General features: G+C 37.3%; 1 protein-coding gene across 3 annotated transcripts in view; it reads right to left on the bottom strand.

Moving 5' to 3' along the window:
* Window positions 1-14686, bottom strand: part of SEMA3D (semaphorin 3D) — a 214417-nt gene that overhangs the window by 171395 nt on the left and 28336 nt on the right. For 2 of the 3 annotated variants that reach the window (XM_009002554.6, XM_078342090.1), the window contains exon 2: window positions 1102-1184. The exons of the other annotated variant lie outside the window; for it this stretch is intronic. The gene's annotated coding sequence lies outside the window, so the exon portion shown is untranslated. The remainder of the gene's footprint in view (window positions 1-1101; window positions 1185-14686) is intronic. 3 annotated transcript variants of the gene reach the window in all.

Genomic DNA, 14686 nt, shown 5'->3' with positions numbered 1-14686 from the left:
AAGTGCCTGTAATGTTAATCACAATCTTACAGTAAAAGAAAAATGAGAGCAATTAATTATGCCTGTCAAACAATAAAATAACAGAATCAGAGCATATGGTGCTGATTTTGGGTATAGTAATAAATCAATAATAATAGAGTATTGCCAAGATTACATACCAACAGTGTGTCTTCAAACCTAGATTAATAATCTCATCAAAATAATTTCTATTGAAAGAGTACATTTTAAAAAACAAATACGAACATGTATCAGGATTATAAACTGATAAATTTTTGATGCTTATGTCATATATTTTGTTATTCTACACAACAAATAAAATAGTAGAAGAGACTACTATATTTATTAATCTTTAGCTCTGTCGCTAAAGCAAAGTAGGTACTGGTAGAAGTCTAAGCCAAGTCTAGCAGCCTAAAAAGTGGGATACTGTGCCATGTTCAAGTCAAACAATCACAAGAAGGTTATGCCTGCTAATTCTGAGAGAGGTAGATAAGTCTTTTCAGGTGTTTTCTAACCCAGTGGCAATATTATAATGTATAGTCAATTCTTGATACACACCAAAAATTGGTTCCAGGATCTCTGCCATTCCCATAGGCCAACATCTGCAATATTCTCCCTGTCCTCCCTGCAGAACCCTCCTATATAAAAAGAATTCCTTCAGTATAAGCAGGTTTTGCATCCTGAAATTATTATATCTGTTTGTTTGAAAAAAAATTCTTAATATAAATGAACTCTGCCCAGTTTAAATTCATGTTGTTTAAGGGTCAACTGTATATAACTAACAGGACTCAAACCATTACAATTACTTTACCCTATATTTGTTTCAAGAATCATTAAGTTTATACAGCATAGACCCAATCATTATTTGAATTCCAAGGTCTTGGAGTGATCATATCTAGAAATAACATTGTATGTAGCATGGACATAGATTATCCAAAGTTTGCCTTAACAAACCGTCATGTAGAGTGCTTCCTCTCTAATCACATCATCCCAAGGAAAGTGTATTCGAGTTCTTCAGTGAAACAGAATAGGAGAATCAATCTATCTATCTATCTATCTATCTATCTATCTATCTATCGAGGCTTATTTAAGAAATTGGCTTACCTAATTATTGAGGCTGATGATTGTCAAGATCTGTGGTTGGCAAGGTGAAGATCCAGGAGAACCAACAATGTTTATTCAAAAGCCTGGGAACCAGGACAGCAGATGTTATAGTTCAAGTCCAAGAGTGAAGGCCTGAGAAACAGGAGCTATAATACTATAGTTCCAGTACAAACACCTTCAGGTTCCAGAATCAGAAAGGGCAGATATTTCAGTTCAAGTCCAAAGGCAGAAAAATAAATGACATTCCAACTCAAGGCAGTCAGGCAGGAGGAAGTTCCCTTCCACTTATGAGAGTGTGAAACTTTTTGTTCTATTAGGTCTTCAACTGATTGGATGAGACCCACCAATGTGAAAGATGGCAATCTGCTTTACTCAGTCTACCAATTCACATGTTGATCATATCCAGAAATATCTTGCCAGACAAATTCATAATAATATTTGCTCAAATATCTGAGCACCATGTGGCCCAGTCAAGTGGACACATAAAATAAACCATCACAGAAACCCTTATCTGCTTCTTACTGTTGACAGTGCCTTAGTGCTTGCTTCTGCTTGCCTAACTTCCAAGCCATCATATTTTCATGTGACTGCTAAACTGATGAATGTTCAGACACTACAGAGAATTCCCAAGTTTCAAACATTCCCCATGCCCAGTTTTCTCAGGGCTGGCTAGGACATACATTCATCAAAGCTCAGTTATTTATAACTCTTAGTGATTGATAACACTTACCTTTCAATAGAAACCTTATTTTATATTTTTAGAAAGATGGAACAAACATGGAAATTCCCATGAAAGGGAGCCTCAGGTAAATGGGCAGGGAAGCACACTCTTGGTATCCCATCAAACCTCACACAAATCCTATCTCGTGGGGGGTCTGCCACCTTCTCTATGTCAAGGCTGACCAGACATTTACTTATTAACACCTAGGAAATGAACATGTATGAAATGCACTTGCACAGTTTGTGACTTTTATTGCAAATGAAGTAATGGTCAGGATGGCAATGATTTGAAATACAGTAGAACAGATTGTTTGCTTGTTTATAGGAAACTAGAAGGGAAGTATAAAGTGCACTTTGTAAATGTACCAGAGAGAACCATAAAGCTGAATAAGCACATTGACTAAAATACAACACCAGGTGATAAGTCTAGGTTGACCCTAAATAATAGACAATCGTAAAAGATAATTAGGTAAGCTTTGAACACATAATCTAGAGAAAAGAGTAAAACCTTTTTACAAAAAAATGCATAAATATGAAAAGAATTTAGCTAAATTATTATTCTTTTTAAAGGTACTAATTTTAAGATAAAGCATAAAATTGTATCATGTTATTACTGACATCTCCACATTTTTCAAATTGATTGATTTAAAATAATGTAATCATCTTGGTTTGTAAAGATTTTTAAAACACTTTATTACAAAAGTTTTCACACATACAGAAAAGTTGAAGTATACAGAAAGCATCTGTATACTCACACCTGGATTGTACAATCAATCTTTTTTGACATTTCCTTTATTATCACATTAAACATTCCAGCCAATCCTCCTGACTTAAAAAAAAGTTTCTCAAAGCAGGACAATGATATCCATATACGTTACTGCTAAACACTCTAACATAATAAAAATACTTGTATTTTCTCTTATAATTTAAATGTATATATTGCTAAGAGATAAAAATAATTAACAAAATAGATGTCTTACTGTGCACTAAATGTCTTGGATGTTAGTTACTTATCCATTAGAGCTCAGTGCTTAGGAGGCTATCATCAAAATTTTAATGTGCCTGATAGATTAATTAATTATTTTATTTTCCACAGGTTCATATAAAACCCCTAATAACAGGAAAATCCAAGATGGCCCTTTAGGAGCAGCTCAGGATTGCAGCTTCCAGTGAAAGCGCAGAGGGTGAGTGGATTTCCAGACATTTCCAGACAGATCTTTATTGCCCACAGACCAGGAGATTCCCAGGTGGAGGAGCCCCAGGGGTTGCCAGCACAGCTGTTTCAGCTGGTGCAGCTGTTTTGTTGGTGCCTCGGCATGGTGGCTTTCCATACAAAATACACTGGTCTGGTTGCCCTTTTAAGCTGGCAATTGAAGCTCTGAGAAGGCAGATTCACCCATTCATCTAATTAAATGGGTCTGAAACAGGGAGCCAGGCCAGGAAATTCCTGGGCAGCGCCGTTGTTTCAGCCGGTGCAGTAGGTCACCGCATAGGAAATCACACAGATCCCAGTGCCCTTTTAGCATGCGCCTGGAACACCTGTGAGAGAGTCAACCATTCAACTTAAAAAAAAAGTAAAGGCTCTGAGGCAGGGAGCAAGGTGTTCAGGCTCTGTGGGCCCCACCCCACAAAAACAAAACAAAACAAAACAGCAATTGGAAATGCTTGGGGTGGAGAGTTTCAAGGCAAGCACAGCTGAACCCAGGATGGTGCAGCTTGGTGGAGGAGGGGCATCCGCCATTACTGAGGCACTCCACCCCGACAGGTGCAGTCCGCCATTGCTGAGGCAACCTGCCATTGCCGAGGCAACCCACTGTTTCCAAGGCAACCCGCCATAACAGAGAGAGTCCACCATTACAGAGGCAGGCCACCATTGCCAAGGCAGTTCTAACCACACCCATATAAACAGGACTGCAGGGAAGTTCACTTGGCAGCAGGGTGGAGCCCACAGCAGCAGGGCAGAGCCCACAGCAGCTCAGCAAAGCCTCTGCAGGCAGACAGTGACTAGGCTGCCTCCTTGCTGGGCAGGGCAGCCTTGAAAAAAAGAAAGGCAGCAGCACAACTGATACTCATAAATAAAGCCCTAGCTCTCCGGGATACAGCACCTGGGGAAAAAAAGGGGTTTTTGAGTTCTGCTGCAGCAGACTTACACGTACCTGTCTAGCAGCTCTGAATGAACAACAGAGCTCACAGCTCAGCACTTGAGCTCCTATAAAGAACAGACTGTCTCCTCAAGCAGCTCCCTGACCCCTGTATATCCAAAGAGTCACCTCACAAAGGACTGATCAGACTGACATTTGGTGGGCATCATTCTGGGACAAAGATAGCAGAAGAAACTGGTAGCAAACCTCACTGTCCTGCAGCTGCTGCAGGTGATCCCCAGGCAAGCAGGGCCTGGAGTGGACCTCAGCAGTCCCATAGCAGAGGGCCAGAATGTTAGAAGGCAAAATAAGAAACAGAAATAACTTCATCATCAACAACCTAGACATCCACTCAGAGATCCAATCTGAAAATCAGCAACTACACAGATGACAGAAGGATAAATACACAAAGATGGGAAGAAACCAGCACAAAAAGAAGGAAACCACCTGAAACCAGAACACCTCTCCTCCTATAAGGGATCACAACTCCTCACCAGCAAGGGAACAGAGCTGGATGGAGAATGAGTGTGATGAAATGACAGAATCAGACTTCTGAAGGTGGGTAATGAGAAACTTCCGTGATCTAAAAGAACATGTTCTAACTCAATGCAAAGAAACTAAGAACCTTGAAAAAATATTTGATGAAATGATAACAAGAATAAACAACCTAGAGAGGAATGTGAGTGAATTGATGGGCTGAAAAATGCAACATGAGAATGTTGCAAAGCAAGCACAAGTTTCAACAGCTGAATTGACCAAGCAGAAAAAAAACATCAGAGGTTGAAGAGCAACTCAATGAAATAAAAGAAGGCAAGATTAGAGAAAAAAAGCACAAAAAGGAATGAACAAAGTCTCTAAAAAATATGGAACTATGTGAAGAGACCTAATCTACATCCGACAGGTGTACTTGAATGTGATGAAGAGAATGAATTAAAGCTGTAAAATACTCTTCAGGATATTATCCAGGAAAACTTCCCCAACCTAGCAAGGCAGGCCAATATTCAAGTCCAGGAAATACAGAGAACACCACAAAGATATTCCTCAGGAAAAGCAACCCCAAGGCCCATAATAATCAGATTCACCAGGGTAGAAATAAAGGAGAAAATGCTAAGGGCAGCCAGAAAGAAAGGTTGGGTTACCCACAAAGGAAAGCCCATCAGACTCACAGCAGATCTCTCAGCAGAAACCCTACAAGCCAGAAGAGAGTGGGTGCCAATATTCAACATCCTTAAAGAAAATAACTTTCAACACAGAATTTCATATCCAGCCAAACTAAGCTTCATAAGTGAAGGAAAAATAAACTCCTTTGTGAACAAGCAAGTACTCTTGAGATTTTGTCACCATTAGGCCTGCTTTACAAGAGCTCCTGAAAGAGGTACTACACATAGAAAGGAACAACCAGTACCAGCCACTCCAAAAACATATCAAATGGTAAAGAGCATAAACAAAATGAAGAATCTGCATCAACTAATGGGCAAAACAGCCAGCTAGAATCAAAATGGCAGTATCAAATTCACACATAACAATATTAACACTAAATGTAAATGGGCTAAATGCACCAATCAAAAGACACAGACTGGCAAATTGGATAAAAAGCCAAAACCCATCAGTGTGCTGTATCCAGGAAACCCATCTCATACTGAATGTGCAAAACTGGAAGCATTCCCTTTGAAATCTGGCACTAGACAAGAATGCCCTCTCTCACACTCCTATTCAATATAGTACTGGAAGTTCTATCCAGAGTAATTAGACAAGAAAAAGAAATAAAGGGTATTCAGTTATGAAAGGAGGAAGCCAAATTGTCTCTATTTGCAGACAACATGATAGTCTATCTAGAAGACCCCATTGTCTCAGCCCAAAATCTCCTGTAACTGATAAGGAACTTCAGCAAAGTCTCAGGATACAAAATCAATGTGCAAAAATCACAAGCATTCCTATACACCAATAACAGATTTAAAGAGAGCCAGATCAAGAACAAACTGCCATTCACAATTGCTACAAAGAGAATAAAATACCTAGGAATACAACTAACAAGGAACGTAAAGGACCTCTTCAAGAAGAACTACAAACCACTGCTCAACGAAATAAGGGAGGACATAAACAGATGGAGAAACATTCCATGTTCATTGTTAGGAAGAATCAATATCATGAAAATGGTCATACTGCCCAGAGTAATTTACAGATTCAATGCTATCCCCATCAAGCTACCCAGCTACCTTCTTCACAGAACTGGAAAACCCCACCTTAAACCTGGTAAGGAACCAAAAGAGAGTCCGCATAGCCAAGTCAATTCTAAGCAAAAAGAACACATCAGTAGTCACCATACTACTGAACATTAAACTATACTACAAGGCTACAGTAATCAAAACAGCATGGTACTGGTACCAAAACAGAGATATAGACCAATGGAACAGAACAGAGGCATCAGAGGCAACACAACATATCTACACCCATACAATCTTGGATAAACCTGACAAAAACAAGCAATGGAGAAAGAATTCCCTGTTTAATAAATGGTGTTGGGAAAACTGGCTAGCTATGTGCAGAAAGCAGAAACTGGACCTCTTCCTGACACCTTACACTAAAATTAACTCCAGATGGATTAAAGACTTAAACATAAGACCTAACACCATAAAAACTTAGAAGAAAATCTAGGCAAAACCATTCAGGACATAGGGGTAGGCAAGGACTTCATGACCAAAACACCAAAAGCATTGGCAACAAAAGCCGAAATAGACAAATGGGACCTAATCAAACTCCACAGCTTCTTCATGGCAAAAGAAACAGTCTTTAGAGTGAATCGGCCACCAACAGAATGGGAAAAAATTTTTGCAGTTTACTCATCTGACAAAGAGCTGATATCCAGAATTTACAAAGAACTAAAACAGATTTACAAGATAAAAAACAAACAAGCCCATTCAACAGTGGGCAAAGGATATGAACAGACACTTTACAAAAGAAGACATACATGAGGCCAACAAACATATGAAAAAAATGCTCATTATCACTGGTCATTAGAGAAATGCAAATGAAAACTGCATTGAGATACCATCTCACGCCAATTTGAATGGCGATCATTAAAAAATCTGGAGACAGATGCTGGAGAGGATGTGGAGAAATAGGAACACTTTTACACTGCTGGTGGGAGTGTAAATTAGTTCAACCATTGTGTAAGACAGTGTGGCAATTCCTCAAGGACCTAGAAATAGAAATTCCATTTGACCCAGCAATCCCATTACTGGGTATATATCCAAAGGACTATAGATCATTCTACTATAAGGACACATGCACAGAAATGTTCATTGCAGCACTGTTTACAATAGCAAAGACCTGGAATCAACCCAAATGCCCATTGATGATAGACAAGACAGGGAAAATGTGGCACATATACACCATGGAATATTATGCAGCAATCAAAAACGATGCGTTTGTGTCCTCTGTTAGGACATGGATAAACCTAAAGAACATCATTCTCAGCAAACTGACACAAGAACAGAAAATGAAATACCGCATGTTCTCACTCATAGGCAGGTGTTGAACAATGAGAACACATGGACACAGAGAGGGGAGCACTACACACTGGGGTCTGTTGGGGGGAATAGGGGAGGGACAGCAGGGGGTTAGGAGTTGGGGAGAGATAGCATGGGGAGAAATGCCAGATATAGGTGAAGGGGAAGAAGGCAGCAAATCACACTGCCACATGTGTACCTATGCAACTATCTTGCATGTTCTTCACATGTACCCCAAAACCTAAAATGCAATTAAAAATCAAAACAAAAAAAAACCCTAATAACACTTAGTCGTATGGAAACTTAATGCATTTCCACCAGGAGTGTAATATGCAAAAGTACACAAATCTTAAATAGTAAACAAATCTAGGAATAGGCCCAGTTGATAGTGTTAATTAAAGACATTTTGTGAATGATTCACTTATAACATTTAGGTACTATAAAACAAACCTATTATTTCAAAAAGTAAAAAATAAACAATAGTTTTTTTTTTTACTTTTTAGAGATGTCATACTTACATTTAACAATGTTTTATTTTAGTTATATATTTATTTCTAATGGATGTTAGCTCTTCAACAGAATACAAATTATAAAATGTCTTCTATTGCCAGAGATAATCTTTGCACTCACTATAGGGCAGCAAGTAATCAGCCCTTGACATTTCATTAAGTTGTGGCACCTCAATCAACAACATTAAATGCCGAGCTCTTGAAAATATAAATGAACCATATGACTTATGTCGTGCTTATTCAATCTCCTTTATTTTAACTAATGTGCTTTTAAGTCCAAATGTGCACTGGCTTATCCAGTTATTTTTATTTTTATTCTGACAATTGTTAGCTTTTGTCACCTATTTGTTACATATATATGTGTAACATATGTATATATATATATATATATATATATATATATATACTTATTAGCTTAGAAATGTAGACAAAATAACCTTTTAATTTATATTGCATTATGCTGTAACATAAGTGACTTTTTTTTTTTTTTTGAGACAGTCTTTGTCTGTCACCAGGCTGGAGTGCAGTGGTGCATTCTCAGCTTATTGCAACTTCCCCCTCCCGGGTTCAAGTAATTCTCCTGCCTCAGCCTCCTGAGTAGCTGGAACTGCAGGTAGGTGCATGCCACCACATCTGGTTAATTTTTGTATTTTTAGTAGAGACAGGGTTTCACCATATTGGCTAGGATGGTCTGGATCTCCTGACCTTGTGATCCATCACCTTGGCCTCCCAAAGTCCTGTGAGTACAAGCATGAACCACTATGCCTGGCCATAAGTAATTCTTAAGATAATAAAGTAATCTCCAACTTTAATGTATTCATAGAATTCTAGAGCTTGATTCTTCCAACTTAAAGTAATAATTGAATTTTACAGAGTATAAAGTTATAAAAATCACATTTCAGAAAATTAATATCTCTTTAAGCCTATGGTCTTAACTACATTTTAATTTGGTATTAAGAATTCATACTAATTTATGAGCAAACGTCATCCCTTATGAGATGCTTACATTTTCCAACAAAGTCATCACCTATAAACCATTTATTTTCATGAAGTATGGAGAACACATACAGAAAGAGAGCTGGCAAAGATTTTAAAATAATCTTTTTAATAGGTTCTTTATGAAATAAAACAACCTGTTTACCTAAAACACCACAAAAATATTATTAGCATAACAGACAGGAAGAAGAAAATAGTTATATCATGCAAATGTCTTATAGCCTACAGACACTTTATGGAAATTCCCACAAGAAAAAACACACAAAAAGAAATGTCTAAACATGCTTTGTTTGGAATATTGATGCCATTAACACTTGGCACTACAGTGCCCACATGGAATTATGTTTGCATAATGGTTTACTTTCCTCTTTATAGAGATAAACACAGTAGGTCACTGTGCAAAGAGGCTGACGTGCTTCATAAATAAATGGCACTTTGAAATATAGAAAGTCTCACTGTTTCTGACACAAGCCTACCTTTTTAGTCTGATTTAAAAAAACAGATCTAGGGTTTGATTGTATTTCTTATTTTTAGAACTATATAATTTCATCATTTTTAAGCTTAGACGAATAAAGAAAGTCAATAATAAGAATGTAGCAGTAAATAAATAAACTTAAGAATATCAAATAAGGTAACAATTTTGATATCAATGTTAAAATATTGGCATAGAATAATAAAAATAACTTGTATGAAAGATTCTGGTTATTTTCAAAATATTAACCAAAATATTTTTGTTTCTCCAAGTGAGACTAAATTCCTGAAAAGATACTTTTATAGGTTAACACTTTGGTATGCTTAAGCAGCTCCCCTCTGTACATTTTATGTGCCTTTTCTTCATAATTTGACTCTTACCCACACTCTATGTATACTGTCTGAAATGTGCTCACTATAATACTCTGATGCCTGAGTTTTTTGAACCATGTTTCAATATAATCTTATATTTCTTTTGTTACTTAAATTTTGCAAGGCTTATAAGTAAATAAAGTGTATCAGTTTATGCTGTACCTACATCAACGTTGTTTGGGGAGAACAAAGCAAAACATAGCAAGCCAACAAAGGCTCTGCTGGGTAGAGATGTGGCTCCTTTCCTCAACAACACCCAGTAGTCCTCATGTTTTCACTTCAGTCACCCAAAGCACACTAATTTGTACCATCAGTAATTTTCTGTTCTCCTAAGATCAGAAACTCAAAATTTCTAGCCCTTTCCACAAATTTCTTGTAACTTAATTCTCCCCTTCTCACCAACTGTGTGTACAGTGTGCCTGCTTTGTTAACCACATCAATCCTCTTTACCATCACCTCAGCTACTGGTGGGACCCAATACCTTTGCCTGCTTTTCCCCCTTACTTATCTTAGACCCTGATAGTCACTTATTTTGAAAATGACTGGCTGCACTTTCAGCTAAAATTGTGTAACTAAGTATAAACACATAAATCAACTGGCAGTGAGGGTGGAGGGGGTTTTAAGTTGCAGTTTCCAGGCCAAATATTTCATGGCAGCAAGTCACAGAGGGGTGATAAGGAATCTGAATTAATCATGAAAACACTCCAGGTGGTAGGACAGAATCTACCACTTTTTAATAGCCATTGACTTTAAAATTGATTCCCAAATCTGTAGTGCCAGACTCAAATTTTCCTCTAGCTCTAGTCTTCATGTGTCTTTATTAGCTAATTAATGAATGGTTACATGATTTTCCATCTTCTGTCACTTCCATCCTCTGGTCATATACAAACTACATGTGTACTCTGAAGGTGTTTTGATACAATTGATTTGGTAGGCAATGGGGAGCCATGTGGTTTTTATAAACCAGAAAGACAAACTTTTCAAGTGTTCAAAGTTCTTCTCAATATTACCTAAATTTATTGTGGCTTTATCTCTAACTAGTTTTCTCATTTGTGAATAAAATGATGTCTTATTCTCACTTAATCATATTGCTGAACTCCACTCCAGTTATGGACGAGAACACAGTGACAGAGTGTAAGTGATTTGATGTAGCTGCAGAGCTAATAACTTTGACAGCAGGCCATCCAATACCAGTGCTATATTCTTTCATTCACAGTGTCCTGCAGATGGTCGGATTTCAGTAACCATTATGTGACTGAAGGAAGGAAGAAAGAAAGACAGGAAAGAAGGAAGCGGAGGAAGTGAAGAAAGAGAGAGTGACCAACTAGTGTTCAAGAAACACAAGCCATATTTTCTACAGTAATTACCCCAGAGATATCATATCTATCACATCTCTCTACAAACTACATAATTTATGGATAAAACTGAACTGTTATTGTATTACTTATTATTAATTGCAAACAGTGATATTAAAAAAATAGCCCAATTCAACTTTGATAAAATTGAGTTTTCAAGCCTAACAGGTTAAACTACTTATTGATCTGATAAAAATGGAAAGTTAAAGCATTATATAAATATAAGGAAATACATGTATTTTTTTTTACCATGGAAGTGTGAAAGAAATTGATATGGTTAAGAGATACAAGAGCATGCAGTCAGAGTAACAAAGATTAATATTAGCACCAGTATGAAAGTATAGGATTGGGAAGATACTGAATCTGATCAAGATACAGAAAAAAAAGAAAGAGGGCAATAAACACATGAATAGTATCTGACTGAGGCAAAATGAATAAAATAAAAACTGTAACGAACAAGACAGACAGAGTCATAGTGAAAGAGAGAGAGAGAAATTGGAACCGAGATTTGCATGATGGAAAAAGAATTAGCCAGAAGGCAGTTGTAGGAGAATGGGGGCGATGCGGTGTGCTTGACTCTTTGCCTGTAGAGACAGGCACCAGCACTCGAATGAGAACCTTGGGGAACAAGAACACATCATAGAAGCACAGGAAATAATGGGATCCTCCTAAACAGGACTGGTGGGATTGCACCTGGTGTTCAGACCCAGGCACCTCATTATCCAAAAGGTACAGGGAAGCTGGAAGGAGTTCAGAGACAAGATGGAAAAATGATTAAGATGCAAGGAATGATGATTTCTGATGGAAGATTAAAGCAGTAAAGAAGCACAGCTTGGATGAGCAACAAGTTGATGGGCAACGTATCTATCTACCAACAAGCAAAAGATATAAAAACTCTGGAGGAAAAAAGTATTATTTAATTCAGTACTAGGAGAAGAGGTTAATAAAGAATAATTGTAATGAAGCAGAAAAAAAAATTAACCTTAAAATTAGGAAGTGAAGTATAAATATGCAAGCAATGACTACTTGCATGTATGGAGGAGGGAAATGGATAACACCAGCCGGAAAAAGTGAATAAAACACAGGCAACTTGACAACAGACATGGTTTATGATTCTGGACGACAACACAATCAATATAAAACAAGGAAATATTGGAATTATATTAGTAATTTAAACTCAATTTTCAAAGGGACTAAATATTTTAGTTTTATCTTCTATGTTTTGTTGTTATACAAGTCTTCTCCTGAAATGGTAAATTAATTCAGCAGTTTCTAGAAGAGAACCAAATAAAATGGAATAATTGGTCCTTATAACATGGTTTTTACAGTGATTCTTTGTGTTGGTTTGCAAATTAATATCTTAAAATATTAAAATATAAATGAATAATGAATAATCCAGAAATTAAATATAAAATATTAAAATGTAATGAATCAGTCATATAATTAGCAATGGGGGAAATATAAAATACATAAATAACATATAGATAGATAGAAAAATAAACCGGAAATATTTTATGATTTGTTATCATAAAATTGTTTCTCTCTCCCCTGCTCTAACTTTGCGAGTATGAGAAATCCAGGCACCCATGGTCTCTGGAGGGCCAAAGAAAACAGAGCTGGAACTGAGGATGGTTGCAGGTTGAGTAGACCGGCTGAGGTACAGGAAGCAAGAAGGGAGAAGACAATGATCATGTAGGAGTGAGATGGCTCTTCACAGAAGGAAGCAAAGAATTCTTATGTAGGACTTATTTATCCTTAATAACACATGCTGTTACATGTACATATAGGCCAATCTGTGTTTTTTCTCTATGAATCACTCTGTAATCTCTGTAATACCCATGATAGGAAGAAACTGAACTACCCACACAGGTATTACTTTTGGATTATGATATTTGAGTTAGCAAAACAGGTATGTCCCACACCATCTCACAACTTAAGTATTCACAGTGCTACATAAAAATATTTTTATTTAAACTCAAAGTGTAGATGTCTGTTTTTTTTTTCGTTTTTTTTTTTTTTTTTTTTTTTTTTTGAGATGGAGTTTCACTGTTGCTACCCAGACTGGAGTGCAATGGCATGATCTCAGCTCACCACAACCTATGCCTCCTGGATTCAAGCAATTCTCCTGCCTCAGCCTCCTGAGTAGCTGGGACTACAGGCACGCCCCACCATGCCCAGCTAACTTTTTGTATTTTTAGTAGAGATGGGGTTTCACCATGTTGACTGGGATGGTCTCGATCTCTTGACCTTGTGATCCACCCACCTCTGCCTCCCAAAACATCTGATGCACAATCAAAAACTCTGAATAAATGAAATTCTCACTCTAGTCAGATTGTCCATTTGTTTTCATTTTACACCTGTGTTTGTCTGACACCCATCTCTGTGCTTTGAGAGTCAATATAACAATAATCTGTACCTCTTTTGTAGATGTTCCCAATTTGTAAAACATGTGTGTGTTTTTTTTGAATCTCATTTGAATTTCAACTTTGGAGTTAGATATTTCTCATCTTCTGTTTCACAAATAACAAAGCAATAATAGAGGGGTTACCAAGCAGCTAAAGTCAAGTAGAAAAGGACTAACAATAGCAAAGGCCTGTATCCTCCAACTGCCCAAATTGGTTGGGCAGTTGGAGGATGTGTTTTCTGTATTTCCTGCGTGATTTATGTACTAAGTTACAGCACCAGTATGTATTTCCTGTACACCAGGATGTATTTTCTGCATTTCCTGTGTGATTTATGTACTAAGTAACAGCACCAGTAAACACAGAGATAACAAAACAGTGATTATTGCATAAGACCACACCTTTACCATGAGTTTCTTGGGAATCATAGAAAGTGCAATTATTGGCTGGGCACAGCGGCTCACGGGAGGTTGCAATAAGCCGAGATCACGTCACTGCACTCTAGCCTGAGCAACAGAGCGAGACTCCATCTCAAAAAAAGGAAAAAAAAAACAAACAGAAAGAGAAAAAAAGGTGCCATTACAAAAAAAAATGAAAAAAGCAGGTGAAGTAGATCAGGTAAAAATCAATAATAACAAAAGTTATTTTCTTAAGTTTCCAGAATGTGTAGCCATTTATTGTCACAGAATAACCTTTGTTTTCAAAGAGTGACAACTCATGCCACAGTGAAAAAAGCCAGAAATTTCAGGTAGATGTAAGCATTCTGAACAAAAGGACACTCTAAAGATAAGCAGTGGAGTGGAGCAGTAAATGTAAGGAGGGACAATATGGGAGAGGTGTACTGGGAGGGTAAGGAAAACCTGAGGAAGAATGTGGAAAAAGAGTGGAAGCTCTGATGAGTTTCCAGAAGCTGAAAACAAGCATATGCACAAAAAGAAGCTTGGCAACATCTTCCCAAATGCACCAAGGAGCAATCTGCAGAACAGAAGGTTCCAGTAGCTGAGAGGAAATACACTTAGCAGAGGCAAACATCATCTTGGAACTGACTGAAAGGAAAATAACATTTAAAATGTTCAGACTCCTTGGAAGACAGAAATAAAGGAACTGAGT

Source organism: Callithrix jacchus, chromosome 11 (assembly GCF_049354715.1).
Source record: "Callithrix jacchus isolate 240 chromosome 11, calJac240_pri, whole genome shotgun sequence".
Lineage (NCBI taxonomy): Eukaryota > Metazoa > Chordata > Mammalia > Primates > Cebidae > Callithrix > Callithrix jacchus.
Note: the sequence above shows the minus strand (reverse complement) of the source record. Positions and strands in the feature narration are given on the sequence as shown.